This window comes from Salmo salar, chromosome 15 (assembly GCF_965601325.2).
Source record: "Salmo salar chromosome 15, fSalSal1, whole genome shotgun sequence".
In the NCBI taxonomy this organism is placed as follows: Eukaryota; Metazoa; Chordata; class Actinopteri; order Salmoniformes; family Salmonidae; genus Salmo; species Salmo salar.
The window spans coordinates 47,924,829-47,943,478 of NC_138305.1; positions in this window are offsets into that span (position 1 = coordinate 47,924,829).

Genomic DNA, 18,650 nt, shown 5'->3' on the forward strand with positions numbered 1-18,650 from the left:
ACAAAGAAATGATCAGTCTATAATTTTTATAGTAGGTGTATTTGAATAACAGAATAACAACAAAAAAATCCAGAAAAACGCATGTCAAAAATGTTAGAAATTGATTTGCATTATAATGAGGGAAATAAGTATTTGACCCCCTCTCAATCAGAAAGATTTCTGGCTCCCTGATGTCTTTTATACAGGTAACGAGCTGAGATTAGGAGCACACTCTTAACTTCTATGGGCTACGTGGGACGCTACCGTCCCACCTGCGGGACACAGCCAGTGAAATATCAGGGCGGAAAATTCAAAAACAACAATATGTCATAATTCAACTTTCTCAAACATACAACTATTTTACACCATTTTAAAGATAAACTTCTCGTTAATCTAACCACATTGTCCGATTTCAAAAAGGCTTTACAGTGAAAGCAAAACATTAGATTATGTTGGAGAGTACATAGACAAAAATAATCACACAGACATCTTCCAAGCAAGGACATGTGTCAATAAAACCCAAAACACAGCTAAATGAAGCACTAACCTTTGACGATCTTCATCAGATGACACTCCTAGGACATTATGTTACACAATACATGTATGTTTTGTTCGATAAAGTTCATATTTATATCCAAAAACAGCATTTTACATTGGCGCGTGATGTTCAGAAAATGTATTCCCACCAAAACGTCCGGTGAATGTGCACATCAATTTACAAATATACTCATCATAAACGTTGACAAAATATATAACAATTATTTTAAGAATTATAGATAGACTACCCCTGGATACAACCGCTGTGTCAGATTATAAAATAGCTTTACGGAAAAAGCAAATTTTTCAATATTCTGAGTACATAGCTCAGCCATCACGGTGAGCTATTCAGACACCAGCCACGTTCGGGGCAACCTAAACTCAGAATTAGTATTAGAAATATTCTCTTACCTTTGCTGATCTTCGTCAGAATGCACTCCCAGGACTGCTACTTCCGCAAGAAATGTTGTTTTTGTTCGAAATAATCCATATTTATGTCGAAATACCTCCGTTTTGTTCGTGCGTACAGATCACTTATCCAAAGGCATAACGCGTGAGTGTGGAACGAGAGACGAAAAGTCCAAATGTTCCATTACCGTACTTAGAAGCATGTCAAACGCTGTTTAAAATCAATCTTTATGGTATTTTTAACGTAAAATTGTGATAATATTCCAACCGGACAATAGCATATTCATTGAAGAAGAAAAAGAAGGAGGGGCGCGCTCGTGGGACCGAGCATATCCAATCCCTTTGTTGCCAGGCAGACCACTCAGTAACTGAGCTCCTATTATCTGCCCAGTGACAGGAAAATGCTCAAACCACTTTCTGAAGGCTTTAGACAGCCAATAGAAGCCTTAGGAAGTGCAACGTCACCCCACAGACACTGTAGCTTCGATAGAGAATCAAAAGAAGAACTACAATTCTCAGACTTTCCACTTCCTGCTTGAATTCTTCTCAGGTTTTTGCCTGCCATATGAGTTCTGTTATACTCACAGACACCATTCAAACAGTTTTAGAAACTTCAGAGTGTTTTCTATCCAAATCTACTAATAATATGCATATTATAGTTTCTGGGCCAGAGTAGTAACCTGTTTAAATTGGGTACGTTTTTCATCCGGCCGTGAAAATACTGCCCCCTAGCCAAGACAGGTTAAAGGGAATGCTCTTAATCTCAGCTTGTTACCTGTATAAAAGACACCTGTCCACAGAAGCAATCAATCAGATTCCAAACTCTCCACCATGGCCAAGACCAAAGAGCTCTCCAAGGATGTCAGGGACAAGATTGTAGACCTACACAAGGCTGGAATGGGCTACAACACCATCGCCAAGCAGCTTGGTGAGAAGATGACAACAGTTGGTGCGATTATTCGCAAATGGAAGAAACACAAAAGAACTTTCAATATCCCTCGGCCTGGGGCTCCATGCAAGATCTCACCTCGTGGAGTTGCAATGATCATGAGAATGGTGAGGAATCAGCCCAGAACTACACGGGAGGATCTTGTCAATGATCTCAAGGCAGCTGGGACCATAGTCACCAAGAAAACAATTGGTAACACACTACGCCGTGAAGGACTGAAATCCTGCAGCGCCTGCAAGGTCCACCTGCTCAAGAAAGCACATATACATGCCCATCTGAAGTTTTCCAATGAACATCTGAATGATTCTGAGGACAACTGGGTGAAAGTGTTGTGGTCAGATGAGACCAAAATGGAGCTCTTTGGATCAACTCAACTCGCCGTGTTTGGAGGAGGAGGAATGCTGCCTATGACCCCAAGAACACCATCCCCACCGTCAAACATGGAGGTGGAAACATTATGCTTTGGGGATGTTTTTCTGCTAAGGGGACAGGACAACTTCACCGCATCAAAGGGACAATGGACGGGGCCATGTACCGTCAAATCTTGGGTGAGAACCTCCTTCCCTCAGCCAGGGCATTGAAAATGGGTATTGGATGGGTATTCCAGCATGACAATGACCCAAAACACACGGCCAAGGCAACAAAGGAGTGGCTCAAGAAGAAGCACATTAAGGTCCTGGAGTGGCCTAGCCAGTCTCCAGACCTTAATCCCATAGAAAATCTTTGGAGGGAGCTGAAGGTTCGAGTTGCCAAACGTCAGCCTCGAAACCTTAATGACTTGGAGAAGATCTGCAAAGAGGAGTGGGACAAAATCCCTCCTGAGATGTGTGCAAACCCGGTGGCCAACTACAAGAAAAACGTCTGACCTCTGTGATTGCCAACAAGTGTTTTGCGACCAAGTACTAAGTCATGTTTTGCAGAGGGGTCAAATACTTATTTCCCTCATTAAAATGCAAATCAATTTATAACATTTTTGACATGCATTTTTCTGGATTTTTTTGTTGTTATTCTGTCTCTCACTGTTCAAATAAACCTACTGTTTTAATTATAGACTGATCATTTCTTTGTCAGTGGGCAAACGTACAAAATCAGCAGGGGATCAAATACTTTTTTCCCTCACTGTATCCTCTTTATGGGTGGAGCTATTAGAGGTCATAGTTCAGTTATGGGCTGCCTGGTAGATTTCTGCCATTGGTTGATGAGAACAGAGGTCAATGAAAGGGCCAAAGATGATCGCTGTTATTCATCATCATGACAGGATGAAATGGTTTGTTACCCAGCGGTGAAAGGTGATTTCATTTTTTCCCAGATCAGCTTGCACACATGATCTCTGTGGGGCTCGTTGTAAAGATTTGTCATTTAACTTTTATAATGGATTATCTTTTATTGTGGTGTAATCACAACCAGTCATATTTTTCTGAATGTCAAACAATAATTTCAAAGGGCTCCTTTACTAGGCTACCTGCACATGTTCATCTACTCACAACTTACTGTAGTTCCAGCCCTCAACAGTGGTGAATGGAAAGAGACATCTTTTACACAAAACACCAAAAAGTGTAATGACATTAAGGCTAATGTCATTAGGCCCGAATTTATGCGTCCACTGCTGTCCACATGCGTCTCTGTGTCGGCCAGGCATCTCTGCCTTGGCAAAATATCAGTGTTCTCATCGGAAAAACATAGCATTTTGGCATGTAGGCTATCCTATTTCAAGACCTTTTGCAAAAGTTTCATGCCTCTGACATGCAGTAATGACAAATCATGGTGAAATACCCTATAGTTTTCTTCACATTTTGTTTTAACTATTGTGATGTTTTACCGGTACGGATCTTCCCCACTATTTATTTTGCCAGGATGCCGTACTGGACGGTACCACCTTACTTTCACTTGTTACCAAAACTCTTTAACGATAAATGTCATACTGATAGTGAGAGCTAAAACGATGTACAGCAGAGTAGAGAGAACACATTGTGTGTACGTGCGTGTCCATTCTATTTCCCTTCTATTTCCTCCCTCCCAAGTGAAATGTGAAATGTGCCAGATTGTCTCTGAGATTACACACACTCCAGTGTGGGTTTGAAACATAATGTGTAACAAATATATATTGAAACAAATATATATGTTCAACACTTTTCCCTTGACTGAACTTCACAGAAGGGAAAGGGAAGGATAATCGGGATACCTAGTCAGTTGTAGACCATTCTAGAGGTGGAACACTGAATATGTGGGCTCCACATGCACCAAGCACGCACACATTAGCGCCCACACACACACACAGTCACACTCCCAAATTCTTTCCATAGGACCCTATCAAATGTTTTAGAGGTGAACTGTATACTGTTAATCTAAATGTCCAATGCTGTAACCAATGCTGACCATATACAGTTGAAGTCGGAAGTTTACATACACTTAGGTTGAAGTCATAAAAACTCGTTTTTCAACCACCCGACAAATTTCTTGTTAACAAACTATAGTTTTGGAAAGTCAGTTAGGACATCTACTTACTGCATGACACAAGTAAATTTTCCAACAATTGTTTACAGACAGATTATTTCTATTATAATTCACTGTATCACAATTCCAGTAGGTCAGAAGTTTACATATATTAAGTTGACTGTGCCTTTAATTAAACAGCTTGGAAAATTCCAGAAAATTATGTCATGGCTTTAGAAGTTTCTGAGAGGCTAATTGACATCATTTGAGTCAATTGTAGTTGTACCTGTGGATGTATTTCAAGGCCTACCTTCAAACTCAGTGCCTCTTTGCTTGACATAATGGGAAAATGAAAAGAAATCAGCCAAGACCTCAGAAAAAAAATTGTAGACCTCCACGAGTCTGGTTCATCCTTGGGAGCAATTTCCAAACGCCTGAAGGTACCACGTTCATATGTACAAACAATAGTACGCTAGTATAACACCATGGGACCACACAGCCGTCATACCGCTCAGGAAGGAGACGCGTTCTGTCTCCTAGAAATGAACATACTTTGGTGCAAATCAATCCCAGAACAACAGCAAAGGACCATTTGAAGATGCTGAAGGAAACAGGTACAGAAGTATCTATATCTACAGTAAAACGAGTCCTATATCGACATAACCTGAAAGGCCGCTGAGCAAGGAAGAAACCACTGATCCAAAACCGCCATAAAAAAAGCCAGAATACGGTTTGCATCTGCACATGGGGACAAAGATCATACTTTTTGGAGAAATGTCCTCTGGTCTGATAAAAAAAATAGAACTGTTTGGCCATAATGACCATTGTTGTCTTTGGAGGAAAAAGGGGGATGCTTGCAAGCCGAATAACATTATCCCAACCGTGAAGCATGGGGGTGGCAGCATCATGTTGTGGGGGTGCTTTGCTGCAGGAGGGACTGGTGCACTTCACAAAATAGATGGCATCTTGAGGAAGGAAAATAATGTGGATATATTGAAGGAACGTCTCAAGACATCAGTCAGGAAGTTAAAGCTTAGTCGCAAATGGGTTTTCCAAGTGGACAATGACACCAAGCATACTTCAAATGTTGTGGCAAAATGGCTTAAGGACAACAAAGTCAAGGTATTGGAGTGGCCATCACAAAACCCTGACCTCAATCTTATAGAAAATTTGTGGCCAGAACTGAAAAACCGTGTGCGAGCAAAGAGGCCTACAAACCTGACTCAGTTACACCAGCTCTGTCAGGTGGAATGGGCCGAAATTCACCCAAAGTATTGTGGGAAGCTTGTGGAAGGCTACCTGAAACGTTTGACCCAAGTTAAACAGTTTAAAGGCAATGCTACCAAATACTAATTGAGTGTATGTAAACTTCTGACCCACTGGGAATGTGATGAAAGAAATAAAAGCTGAAATAAATCATTCTCCCTACTATTATTCTGAAATTTCACATTCTTAAAATAGAGTGGTGATCCTAACTGACCTAAGACAGGGAATTTTTACTAGGATTAAACGTCAGGAATTGTGAAAAACTGAGTTTAAATGTATTTGGCTAAGGTGTATGTAAACTTCTGACTTCAACTGTAACTGAGCCTATCTCTGAGATGGTCCCAAACATCTGTAAGTCATTCCTGCTGTACAGAAGTTGATGTTGATTGCATTCTGGCCCATGGATGTGAGTAAATGTTATTGGTTAGTTTGCTTGAGGGAAATTACCCATTCTAATTGGGGCAATTAAGCAAAGTGCCTCCACTTTGACAGTGAAGATAACAAATGGTGTAAGGAGAATAACATACAGAAGAATTCTTCAGGGAATAAGAAATTGGGGATTTCTGAGTGAGAGTTTTGTGTAGAGGTTTGAATGAACGTAAGTCACCTAATGTATGTCCCTCTAACTTCCCTGAAAGCCTCTGTCGATCCTACAGCTATTTTATACAGTAATCATGTGCCTATGAACCAGAGTTATACTGTTAGCACTAAGGCAGTGTGCCCTAGTAGGAAGTTCACCCTGCACTCTCAGCTCAAACATAAATAACATTGTCATGTCTACTTCTGATAAGCTTCCCAGTAAAGCAATAAAAACAATCAAGCATCCAAGAAAAGTGCTAGAAATGGCCCACATGAACATATGTAGCCTAAGAAAAGAGGTTCATGAAGTCAATAACTTGCTAGTAACAGATGACATTCATATTCTGACTATATCTGAAACTCACTTAGATAATACCTTTGATGATACAGTGGTAGCAATACATGGTTATAATATCTACAGAAAATACAGAAACGCTAAAGATGGAAATGTGGCTGTTTATATTCAGAACCACATTCCTATAAAGCTTAGAGAGGATCTCATGTTAAATACTGTTTAAGTAATATGGCTACAGGTTAATCTGCCTCACCTAAAGCCCATTCTTATGGGAAGCTGCTATAGACCACCAAGTGCTAACAACCAGTATCTGGATAATATGTGTGAAATGCTTGATAATGTATGTGATATCAACAGAGAGGTATATTTTCTGAGTGACCTAAATATTAACTGGGTTTCATCAAGCTGCCCACTCAAGAAAAAGCTTCTAACTGTAACCAGTGTCTACAACCTGGTTCAGGCTATCAGTCAACCTACCGGGGTATTTACAAACAGCACAGGAATTAAATCATCAACATGTATTGATCACAGCTTTACTAATGCTGCAGAAATCTGCTTTAAAGCAGATTCCAAATCCAATGAATGTAGTGATCACAATTTAGTAGCCATATCTATGAAAAACAAAGTCCCAAAGGCTGGGCCTAATATAGTGTATAAGAGGTCATATAATATTAATATTTGCTGGTCTGTGGTGTGTAATGAGGAGCAACCAGATGCTGCACTTGACACATTTATGACATTTCTTATTCCAGTTACTAATAAGCACCTTATGGAACAGCGAGGACTGTGAAGAGATACAGACACACACACATGCATTGTAAAACTCAGCAGAAAAAGAAATGTCTTCTCACTGTCAACTGGGTTGATTTTCAGCAAACTTAGAAATATTTGTATGAACATAACAAGATTCAACAACTGAGACAGAAACTGAACAAGTTCCACAGACATGTGACTAACAGAAATTGAATAATGTGTCCCTGAACAAAGGGGGGGGTCAAAATCAAAAGTAAGTCAGTATCTGGTGTGGCCACCAGCTGCATTAAGTTCTGCAGTGCATCTTCTCCTCATGGACTGCACCAGATTTGCCAGTTCTTGCTGTGAGATGTAACCCCACTCTTCCACCAAGGCACCTGCAAGTTCCCAGACATTTCTGGGGGGATTGGCCCTAGCCCTCACCCTCCGATCCAACATTTGATTTGATTTGATTGAGATCCGGGTTCTTCGCTGGCCATGGCAGAACACTGACATTCCTGTCTTGCAGGAAATCACACACAGAACGAGCAGTATAGCTGGTGGCATTGTCATGCTGGAGGGTCATGTCAGGATGAGCCTGCAGGAAGGGTACCACATGAGGGAGGAGGATGTCTACCCTGTAACGCACAGCGTTGAGATTGCCTGCAATGACAACAAGCTCAGTCAGATGATGCTGTGACACACCGCCCCAGACCATGACGGACGCTCCACCTCCAAATTGATCCCACTCCAGAGTACAGGCCTCTGTGTAACGCTCATTCCTTCGACGATAAACGCGGATCTGACCATTACTCCTGGTGAGACAAAACCGCGACTCGTTAGTGAAGAGCACTTTTTACCAGTCCTGTCTGGTCCAGCGACGGTGGGTTTGTGCTCATAGGCAACGTTGTTGCTGGTGATGTCTGGTGAGGACCTGCCTTGTAACAGGCCTACAAACCCTCAGTCCAACCTCTCTCAGCCTACTGTGGACAGTCTGAGCACTGATGGAGGGATTGTGCGTTCCTGGTGTAACTCGGCCAGTTGTTGTTGCCATCCTGTACCTGTCCCGCAGGTGTGATGTTCATTTGTACCGATCCTGTGCAGGTGTTGTTACACGTGGTCTGCCACTGCGAGGACGATCAGCTGTCCATCCTGTCTCCCTGTAGCGCTGTCTTAGGCGTCTCACACTACCGACATTGCAATTTATATCCCTGGCCACATATGCAGTCCTCATGCCTCCTTGCAGCATGCCTAAGGCACATTCATGCAGATGAGCAGGGACCCTGGGCATCTTTCTTTTGGTGTTTTTCAGAGTCAGTAGTGTCATGACGTTGCCCTCTTTGAGTACAGGGAGCACAGTTGACCCCCTCCCCCTTGCACCACCCCCCTACTTCTGCACCATCTCCCTCTGTCTCCTACACCCAGGCTGCTGTGGTCAGAAGGCGGTCGTAAATTCCAAAGGGAATGTCCTGCCTCGTGGCCACAGTGTTGAGACAGAGTGGTTTCATAGAGAGACAAAGGAATTCTTCCACCTCACAGGACAGGGGAACCGAACGACATTTATGTTCTGGAGAAGGTATAAAAGATCGGTGAAGAATCCAGCTACGAACTGGTCCGTTTGGTACAATGTTGTGAAACTCATGAGAGACAATACGGCCATATTACCATAATAATGTTTATATAATAGCCTCAGCTATGGGACTTACATCTAAATGGTTGTATCAACTGAATGAATAAGGATAAAGCTATTTGGAATATGTTGAGATGCTATGTACTGATGTTAATGTGAGAGAATTGTATTTCTGTTCAAAGTCTTAACTAAGTCATCGGCACACCCCCAGGGACACAGACAGGACCTGGCGTCATGTGACAGACTTTTCTACGTTCAGTATATAAACCCCCACCCAGGGTTTCTTTCTTTAGACCAGCTTACCTCGAGAAGAGAAGGCCAAGGTTTGACCATGCATTCCTCTACTGAACTTTAACCATACCACGTGGTTAAACTATCGATACAGAATAATAACCAGTCTGATATTAATTACTAGTCTGCAGCTAGGAATTCGGTATCATTGAACACGAAGACCGACGAAACATCCATTCTATAACGACATGAACGAATGTCACTTTGAAAGATCCATTCTAACCAAGAGAGAGAGAGAGAGAGAGAGAGAGAGAGACGAAACTCTCCAACAAAGATCACAACGACACACCGAGCGTAAATATATATATTGATTGCAATTGTTTCCGAATGAGTGAGCTTTCATGTGCAAAGGATTAGCATATCAATTGTTATAATTATCAACTTTTGTTTAACAAGCCGCCATGCCGGTTTAGCCCACTAGGGCACATTCCTCTACCATTTCTTTGTAACGATACCTACTGTTTTGTATGCTTTCTGTGAATTACTTAGTTTAGTAAATAAATGATTTTAAGACAATTGATGTATGGATGACTTAGTGAAGACTGGGTTCGTGCAGATAACAACAATTTACGACATTTGGAATGAGACTGACGCGAGGTAAATAATAAGTCATTAAATCAGAAGACTCATAGATCAGATATTATGATATCTGGAAAGTTATATTAGGAAAATTAGAACTTTGTAATCTGAATATTTTCCTTGGTGCCCCGACCTTCTAGTTAATTACAGTTACACGATTAATCAGTTTAATCGCGTAATAATAATTACAGAGAGTTATTTGATAAAAATAAGTCTTCGGTTTTAATGATGCCCAAAGACACGACAGTAGAAAGGCCTCTTTAGTGTCCTAAGTTTGACCATAATTGTGACCATAATTGCCTTTAATTTATTTTTTTGCTGAGTTTAGATTTGTGGTAGTAGAGTAGTGCCTGAGGGCACACACTTCATGTTTTGTGAAAAGTATTATGAAATGTAATGTCATGTAAAAATGCCTTAATGTTGCTGGACCCCAGGAGGTTTAGGGAGATGTATGAGAGAGATACAGTGCCCTCAGAAAGTATTCATACCCTTTGACTTATTCAACATTTTATTTTGTTCACCCATCTACACACAATACCCCATAATGACAAAGTGAAAATATTTACATAGGTATTCACACCCCTGAGTTGTAGAAGCACCTTTGGCAACGATTACATCACTGAGCCTTTCTGGGTAAGTCTCTAAGAGCTTTCCACAGCAGGATTGTGCGCCATTATTCTTTCCCAAGTTCTTCAAGCTCTGTCAAGTTAGTTGTTGATCATTGCTAGACAACCATTTTTAGGTCTTGCCATAGATTTTTAAGTAGATTTAAGTCCAAATTGTAATTTGGCCACTCAGTCTTCTTGGTAAGAGTTCCAGTGTAGATTTTGTAGATTTGGCCTTGTGTTTTAGGTTATTGTCCTGCTGAAAGGTGAATTAATCTCCCAGTGTCTGGTGGAAAGCAGACTGAACCAGGTTTTCCTCTAGGATTTTGCCTGTGCTTAGCTCCATTACGTTTATTTTTTAATCCTGAAAAAACTCCCCAGTCTATAACGATGACAAGCATACCCATAACATGATGCAGCAATCACTATGTTTGAAAATATGGAGTGGTACTCAGTAATGTGTTGTATTGTATTTGCCTCAAACATAACACTTTGTAATGTAAAATGTAAATGTATGATGTTTGTATTCAGGACAAAAAGTTAATTGCTTTGCCACATTTTTTGCAGTACAACATTAATGCTTTGTTGCAAACAGGATCCATGTTTTGGAATATCTTTTCCTTCTGTCAATTAGGTTAGTATTGTGGAGTAACTGCAATGTTGATGATTCATCCTCAGTTTTCTCCTATCACAGCCATTCAACTCTGTAACTGTTTTAAAGTCCCCATTGGCCTCGTGGTGAAATCCCTGTGCAGTTCCGTTCCTCTCCGGCAGCACAGGTAGGAAGGACACCTGTATTGTACTTATTGAATCAAGACATTTCAGCTTTTAATTTTTTTATGAATTTGTAAAAATATATAAAAACATAATTCCACTTTGACATTATGAGGTATTGTGTGTAGGTCAGTGCCATTTTTTTTACCCTTTAATGAAAGTGTGCACCAGCAACGTACTGTTGATTAGCAGTGTTTCTCTAGCGCTCATGTGATTGCAGAGTTTACAAAACAAATGGCCACTGGAATTATGCAAATAATAATGATATCGTTCTCCCGGGTAGGCATAGGCTACTTTGTAGTAAACATTTAATTGAGAAGGTTTTTGGGAAAGCCTTTAGATCTCTACCAGAAGAAGGTTACCATTAGCATCATCGCTAATGGCTACACAAAGTGAAAACATACACACCGCACGCACACACAGACATGGGCATTCCGGTGCAGTTTCAGAAAGCAGCAGGAAAATAAGAATCACTGATTCATTTTGTTCGTCTTATGATTAACTTGGGCAAATGAATACATGTTCTAATAAGTTCAATACATTTAGTTGATTTCCTATTAAGTTCATAGCATTTTTTGAATATTGTTGAATTACATTTTAATATCTGCTTCCCGTGATTCCATCCGCGTTCTCCGCAATGTGGATTTTATAGGCCCTTATACATCCCCCTGTAGTCCCTGAGCGAAGCCCAAAGGTAGGGCTGTGACATCTTGGTTATTGATCAGCCAAATGACACATTTTTATTTATACATGTTATTATATGCAAATGTTCTCCTCTCCTGACTGTCTGTGCTGCTGCTGCAAGAAGGGGGGCATTGCCTAGGCAACCGAAGACTTGTTCACTACAACACCTTCCTTGTTTCATCACGTGGTAGAGTCCTTGATACAGCAGAAATTGACTCAACCGCACGAATGTCAAACCATCCCATCTTCAGTCAGCTGTTCTTTTCACAAACCAAAAAAACCCTGGTTATTTTATTTTCATGACAGTCTTCATCCATAACTGTTGGTTACACAGTTATACAGTAATTGTGCAAGCCCTACACAAAGGGTGGTCTAAACATGAGCACCTCCTTTAGACTACTCAGGTCAATGAAAATATTCAGTCATAAAATCCACCTTGAAATCATAGACCCACCCATGTGGTCAGACTCAGGTTCTGATTTATTTTCTCAAAGAATCCGTGCTGAAAGGCCAGCTTGTTTGTAACGTTAATGCTGTTTTGGCTACATGGTTTGGAAGGCTCTCTTTCACTCTTTTTTTCTGTAACTTCTGGGCAATTCCATGGTAACGGAATTGTTCAAAGTAGTCATTGTGCATTGAGTTGTATGGTTTGTTAAACTTTGAAATACATGGTTTTTGTTTGGCATACATTTTAAAGTGAAAGATCGGAGTCTCGGCGTGAATCTGTTTCCGTGGAATTGCCCTTCTCCAACCCACAGTTTAAAACCCAAGGAGGGTTATAGTGGATTCCAATGTCTGTATTATGCATTGCCGGATCCATCCAGGATTTGAACCATACAAAATCAGCACTTCATACTAGGGCTGACACGGTATTTGTATAACCCTGTAACTGACAATTAAGGATGATACCATGAATAAAATGAAATAACCATCTTAACTGTTCTAATACATTCATTTTATATCCAATATACCCAATAACAGTAGTGTAAATTAACGATTAACCTATTATACAATTGTTTTTAACCGTTCACCGTCTAGTTTTCCAATTGGTTGAGTTGTCAACTAACGTGAATTCAACAAAACATTTCACCATGTCATTGGATTTAGGTTAAAAGATAGGAGAAAAAAATATGAAATTCCCTTATTTTCATAACTTTTTTGCAATCCAATCAGTTTTCCACGTTGATTCAATGTCATCACATTGAATTTGTTGGATGAAATTATGTGGAAACAACATTGATTCAACCAGTTTCCACCCAATGCAACTGCGTGACCACTGTGTGATAGACTTGTTTACTGTGATTGCTAAGCAATGGAAAGCAATGTGCTACCACAAATAGAACAAGGAGCTAGCAAGGGTTAGTAAAAAAATGAATATTTGGTGCTACTGCAGCTGCTGGAAGTAGTGCAGCAGACAGAGATGAGGAGAAAATAGCATGCCTTCATTTTGCAATTGGAACGTTTATAAGGTGACAATGGACATTTGCCTGACAAAAAAACTTAACCCACAATTCCATAACCTTCACAGCCCTACTTCATACTCTAGTTCTCCCACTACACCAACAACTAATCATTTATTTGTGTGGCTATTACTAACAGCTGGTTGTAGGCTTGAGGTGAGGCAGCTGTGGTAATGCACACCAGTGATAACTTCTCTATATGAAGCCTCAACGCTCTTAAGTCAGATTTGGGTTGTAACCATAACTAACACATTGAGAGAGGGAATGTTCTGAGTGGGGTTTGATTGATTTGTGGTGTAATGTTCTTCATGTTGGAGGTTTAGGAATTTGGAATTGACCTTGCTGATTGCGATTGGCTTTCTGCCTCTCAAGCAAAACAGGGAAAATGCAGTAAATTCAAAACACACCCATATCACACAATTCCACTTGTATAATTTCTGTGTTTTGGTGATAGAGAATGATAAATATATTTTTTAAAAGCCTTCTGACTACGTAATCATGTCTCTGCATTTATTGTAAACATACTGTATGTCCGGAAGTGAGAAAAGTTTACATGTTCAAAGGGTCAATGGGACTGTACGAGGACATGGAGATGAGATGGAGATAGAGCTAGACCGAATAACTAATTTGTTAGCAATGTTAAGAATGTTTGTTTTGGAGTCATTCCAGTGGGAGGAATGCATTCTGAATGTACCACTAATGAATAGGAACTTAGCATAAACCTTTACAGCTCTCGTTACGATCTACAGTGAAACGAGTGGAAATGATTATTGTTCCACTAATTCATTGTCTCATAAATACAACACAGTCTTTTAAGCTTTCTTTTGAACTCTCTTCAACGCCACCTACAAGTCAATCTGTTTTAAAGCTATGAGGTAGTAAGTGACTAACTGTGTATTAAAAACATAAAACATGTTCCTCTTTTAAAATGATTATTATTATTATTCTGTACTCCGGGGTATTATTCATGTTCTATAGAATTACTGCTGTTTTCCAGCATATTTCCTCTAAGGAATCCCTGATTTTCAGAGGAAAGTCCCTCTCTCCTCTCATATCGCTCCAAAGACAACTCTCTCTCTCTTTCTCAGAAAAATAGGGAGTGCTGCTTTGCCTGACATATACTGGACAAAAATATAAATGCAACATGCAACATTTTCCATGATTTTACTGAGTTAAAGTTCATATAAGGAAATCAGTCAATTGAAATGAATTCATTAGGTCCTAATCTATGGATTTAACATGACTGGGGATACAGATATGCATCTGTTGACCTCCATTTGGCTCATGCAGCATGACACATCTCCTTCGCATAGAGTTGATCAGGCTGTTGATTGTGGCATGTGGAATGTTGTCCCACTCCTCTTAAATGGCTGTGTGAAGTTACTGGATATTGTTGGGACCTGGAACACGCTGTCGTACACATCGACCCAGAGCATTCCTAATCGGTGACATGTCTGGTGAGTTTGTTGGCCATGGAAGAACTGGAACACTTTCAGCTTCCAGGAATTGTGAAAAGATCCTTGCGACATGGGCCTGTGCATTATCATGCTGAAACATGAGGTGATGGTGGCGGATGAACGGCACGACAATGGGTCTCAGGATCTCATCACAGTATCTCTGTGCATTGCCATTTAATAACATGCCATCGATAAAATGGAATTGTGTTTCTTGTCGGTAGCTTATGCCTGCCCGTACAGTAACCCCACTGCCACCATGGGGCACTCTGTTCACAAAGTTTCCCACACGACACCATAGACGTGGTCTGTGTTTTTTTGGCCGGTTGGACATACTGCCAAATTCTCTAAAACTACGTTGGAGGCGGCTTATGCTAGAGAAATACACATAAAATTCTCTGGCAAGAGCTCTGGTGGACATTGCTGCAGTCAGAATGTCAATTGAACGCTCCCTCAAAACTTGAGAGATACAGTACCAGTCAAAGGTTTGGACACACCTACTCATTCAAGAGTTTTTCTTTATTTTTACAATTTTCTACTTGGTAGAATAATAGTGAAGACATCAAAACTATGAAATAACACAAATGAAATCAAAGTAACCAAATAAAGTGTTAAACAAATCAAAATATATTTTAGATTCTTCAAAGTATCCACCCTTTGCCTTGATGACAGCTTTGCACACTCTTGGCATTCTCTCAACCAGCTTCACCTGGAATGCTTTTCCAATAGTCTTGAAGGAGTTTCCACATATGCTGAGCACTTGTTGGCTGCTTTTTCATCACTCTGCAGTCCAACTCATTGGGGCTCCCGAGTGGCGCAGCGGTCTAAGGCACTGCATCTCAGTGCTTGAGGCGTCACTACAGACACCCTGGTTCGATTCCAGGCTGTATCACAACCGGCCGTGATTGGGACTCCCATAGAGCAGTGCACAATTGGCCCAGCGTCATCTGAGTTTGGCCGGTGTAGGCTGTCTGTAACGCCCTGATCTGTTTCACCTGTCCTTGTGATTGTCTCCAAACCTTCCAGGTGTCGCTTATTTTCCCCAGTGTATTTATCCCGGTTTCCTGTCTCTCTGTGCCAGTTCGTCTTGTATGTTCAAGTCAACCAGCATTATTCCCGTGCTCCTGCTTTTCTATTCTCTTTTACTAGTCCTCCCGGTTTTGACCTTTGCCTGTTTTTCTGGACTCCATTCCCGCCTGCCTGACCATTCTGCCTGCCTGACCTCGAGCCTGCCTGCCATTCTGTACCTCTGGAACTCTGAACTGGTTTTGACCTTTTGCCAGTCCATGACCATTCTCTTGCATACCCCTTTTGGATTGTTAATAAATTGTTAATCTTGGACTCTAACCATCTGCCTCCTGTGTCTGCATCTGGGTCTCGCCTTGTGCCCTTATACCGTCATTGTAAATAAGAATTTGTTCTTAACTGACTTGCTTAGTTAAATAAAAGTAAAAAAAAATTAATAAAAATAAGAAACATCTCAATTGGGTTGAGGTCGGATGATTGTGGAGGCCAGGTCATCTGATGCAGCACTCCATCACTCTCCTTGGTCAAATAGCCCTTACACAGCCTGGAGGTGTGTTGGGTCATTGTCCTGTTGAAAAACAAATGATAGTCCCACTAAGAGCAAACCAGATGGGATGGTGTATCGCTGCGGATCCTGTGGTAGCCATGCTGGTTAAGTGTGCCTTGAATTCCAAATTCAGTGTCACCAGCAAAGCACCCCCACCATACCATCACACCTCCTCCATGCTTCATGGTGGGAACCACACATGTGGAGATCATCCGTTCACATACTCTGCGTCTCCCAAATACGCGGCGGGTAGAACCAAACATCTCAAATTTGGACTAATCAGACCAAAGGACAGATTTCCACCGGTCTAATGTCCATTGCTCGTGTTTCTTGGCCCAAGCAAGTCTCTTCTTATTATTGGTTTCCCTTAGTAGTGGTTTCTTTGCAGCAGCTTGACCATGAAGGCCTGATTCACACAGTCTCCTCTGAACCGTTGACGTTGAAATGTGTCTGTTACTTGAACTCCGTGAAGCATTTATTTGGGCTGCAATTTCTGACTCTGCAGTTAACTCTAATGAACTTATCCTCTGCAGCAGAGGTAACTCTGGGTCTTCCATTACTATGGCGGGCCTCATGAGAGCCAGTTTCATCATAGCCCTTGATGGTTTTTGCGACTGCACTTGAAGAAACTTTCTAAGTTCTTAAAGTAATGATGGACTGTCACTTCTCTTTGCTTATTTGAGCTGTTCTTGCCATAATATGGACTTGGTCTTTTACCAAATAGGGCCATATTCTGTAGACCACCCTTACCTTGTCACAACACAACTGATTGGCTCAAATGCATTAAGAAGGACAGAAATTCCACAAATTAACTTTTAACAAGGCTCACCTGTTAATTGAAATGCATTCCAGGTAACTACCTTATGAAGCTGGTTGAGGGAATGCCAAGGGTGTGCAAAGCTGTCATCAATGCAAAGGCTAGCTACTTTTGAAGAATATATTTTGATTTGTTTAACACTTTTTTGTTGTTGGTTACTGCATGATTCCATACAGTATGTGTCATTTTATAGTTTTTATGTCTTCACTAATATTCTACAATGTAGAACATTTAAAAAATGTAAGAAAAACCCTGGAATGAGTAGGTGTGTCCAAACTTTTGACTGGTACTGTAAGTGGCATTGTGATATGTGACAAAACTGCACATTTTCGAGTGGCCTTTGCTGTTTAATCAGCTTTTTAATATGCCACACCTTTCAAGGACTACATTGGCAAAGGAGAAATACTCACTGACATAGATGTAAACAAAGTAGATTCAAGTTCATAAATCAATCATGAGACGGTCACAGAATGGCTTCGGTTGGATCTTGAATTAAAAATAAATGTTTCTCTCATGGCTAACTACCAGGAAGTTTGAAAAGACATGCTGAGTGGGTGGGGATCTTATATTCATGAGCTCGCCTTGACTGACCGCTCTATGAAATGCCTATGTCAAGCAACGTGGATGCAGTGAGCGGTGTTGCAGTAAAATCATCTCAAGCAAATTTGGTGATACACAAAGCAACTCAAACAACATTGAAAATGCGTCAATGTTATATATATTTTTTATGCATCTCCCGTTTGGCATGTCTTGTGATGCGGTTCACAGCATCACTGACGGATGTGTTGACTTGACAACTGCGTCTGAGTTTTGAACAACCTTTCCCCCCCTTTTGTTCCATAATGGCTAAAGATCTAGCTAGCCAGTAACTAGCGAACACCAGACACCGATGAAAGGGGAAACATATACAGTGCATTCGGAAAGTATTCAGACCCCGTGACCTTTTCTCCATTTAGTTACATTACAGCCTTATTTTAAAATGGATTAAATCGTTTTTTTACCTTATCAATCTACACACAATAACCCATAATGACAAAGCAAAAACAGGTTTTTAGAAATGTTTGCAAATTGGGTGTAGGTTGATGATGAATATTTTTTATTTAATCAATTTTAGAATAAGACTGTAACATAACAAAATGTGGAAAAAGGGAAGGGGTCTGAATACTTTCCGAATGCACTGTAAGTGTCTTTGCCATAGATGAATAGCATTGTTAGGTTCTAAATAAACAGAGTAAAATACTCACGGACGCTTAGTAAAGCACAAACCAAGTTTATTCACCCACTGGGTCATACAGGTACATAAGACAAAGACATGGTTCCACCAGTGGTAGTATACATTATATATCCCCAATTTGGGAGGCGCATCCTCCTTCCCGCTAAACATTACATCTTTATTGCCAGGCAGGAAGTTAAGTGAAGTGGGCAATAAAGTGTTCCTTCTCCCTTAATGTGACTTGACCTCGGCCCCCATTCCTCACTAAACCACATCTCTCCACCCTTATCAGTGCCTGCAACCATGTGATTGCTTTCCTTTACTCAGTACATTCCAAGATTAATTGCCTCCACATTCCTCCTACAGATAACCATTAACTTCTGGTGTAGAAA